Here is a 2267-nt window from a genome sequence, read left to right on the forward strand (position 1 = left end):
TCAGAGACTTAGACCACTCTACACTCATGCACACACATATACACTCTCTCTCACAGACACTCACGACTCCCCACCCCAGACACGCACACACAGACAGGCACAAAGACCCACATGCACACATATATTTTGTGGGGTGAATTTGTACTTGCAGAGTTACATTGTACTTTGCTCAAAAACTGCATGAATTCATGTAAAACTCTGTTTTCTCACTTTTTAGATTAGAATCAACCGAAACATCATGGCATAGACAGAGAAGACAGGGGGCTAAAACCTTCAAAATATTGTCTAGCTAACGCCCATTGTTACAGCTAACCTGAGAATGCAACTTTTAAAAGAAGGTTTTGTGATGTACACATGAAAGAAATGAAACTATCATGGTATTCGAACAGATGAAAGACTCAACAGACAATCAAGGTATTTTTCATTGTATAATTTTAGTTAGATCACACTGTAAACTTTTGCTGTAAATTCTGTGTCTTAGAATTGTGTCCTCCACTATCACCTGATGAAGGAGTGGTACTCCGAAAGCTAATGTGCTTCCAATTAAACCTGTTGGACTATAACCTGGTGTTGTGTGATTTTTAACTTTTTTACCTGAGACAGGAATATGAACCTGGGTCCCTGGCGCTGTGAGGCAGCAGTGCTGACCACTGAGCCACCATGCCACCCCTAATTTTGTTTCTCTCCCAAAGATGTTGTCCAACCTGCTGATGGCATCATTAAAGATGTATCTGGACAGATATATGAATGGGCAGGGAGCAGAGGGATACAGATCTTTAGGAAATAGGCGACATGTTTGAGATAGAGGATCTGGATCAGCGCAGGCTGGAGGGCCGTAGGGCCTCGTTCCTGTGCTGTAATTTTCTTTGTTCTTTGTTCTGTTATAGCATGGAAGCAACATGGATAATTCCCTTGAAATTTTCATTTGAGCTATTGTAAAATGAGGCAAAACAATGGGCTTAATCTGATTCCTGCACAAGTTCATGAGTAATTAATTCCCATGCAAGCCTCAACAATTACCTTCAGTCTACTGAACCACAAGTTCCTTACCCAAGTGAGTATCTGAGCACCAGGTCACAACCTTACCTAAAACATTTTTATGTCACTTAATCAAAGATTTATGAAAGATCATGTACACAGCATTGACCTAGTGTTCATTATCCAAGAACTGATGAGTTTCTTTGAGGAATTCAACCCCTATTGGTGAGACAGGAATTTGTTTTTTTTTTACAGGACACATAATGAGATTTCTGAATGTTCTTACCTCTTTCAAGATGATATTACAATGCACCTCTTGGGGAGGCAATGGCATGATATTTTCACTGGAATAGTTAACCAGAGCCCCATGTAATGATCTGGAGACCTGGATAATTTTAATTTAATAAAATCTGTAATTAAATGTCTAATTATGACTCTTAAGCCATTGTTATAAAAAGCCCACTTAGTTCACTAATGTAATGGTAGGAAATCTATTGCCTCACTGCTCTGGCTAACATATGACAACAGACCCATTGCAATGCATTTCACTCCCAGCTGGCCTCTAAAATGTCCTAGCAAACTATTCTGTTGTATCAACTGCTAACAAGTCTCAATAAAGTAATGAAAATAGGGGGAGCACTGGCGCTGACTAAAGCACCAGAAATGCCAAGTCCTCCTTCCCAAGATCCAGGTACAACTGCAAAAATTGAGAGAGCTGTCACACAGACTAGTCACACTACAGTGTGACACAGTTATGCATTCATGGAATTGTAACTTAATAACAATGTCACAGACAATGCAAACATCATCCCACTAGCAGGACTAATCCAGAAAAGGAGGTGGCACAGTGATACACAGTCAAACATAAGTTGTTCTGGGAGGCGTCAATATTGACTCTGGACCCCATGAAGTCTCCTGGCATGAAGTCAAATATAGGCAAGGAAACCTCTGACTGATTAATAGGTACCAGCCTCTCCTGTCATGAATCAGTATTCCTCCATTTTGAAGGTGTAGCTTCAATGAAGCATTGAGGTTGGCTAAGGTGCAGATTGTACTCTGGTGAGCTTGGCAGTAGCACTGCTGATTAAGCTGGTCAAATTCTAAAGGACATAGCTGCTAGACTGGGTCTGCAATGGATGGTGAGGGATTCAACAAGAGGGAAAACCATACTTGACCTTCATCATATCAATCGGCATGCCGCAGAATTATCTGTCCATGACAGTATCAGGAGTAGCGACCATTGCACATGGAGATGGAATGTGTCATCACAGTGTGAATACCCTCCATTG

The sequence above is a fragment of the Chiloscyllium punctatum genome, chromosome 14, assembly GCF_047496795.1.
Source record: "Chiloscyllium punctatum isolate Juve2018m chromosome 14, sChiPun1.3, whole genome shotgun sequence".
NCBI classification, from domain to species: Eukaryota; Metazoa; Chordata; class Chondrichthyes; order Orectolobiformes; family Hemiscylliidae; genus Chiloscyllium; species Chiloscyllium punctatum.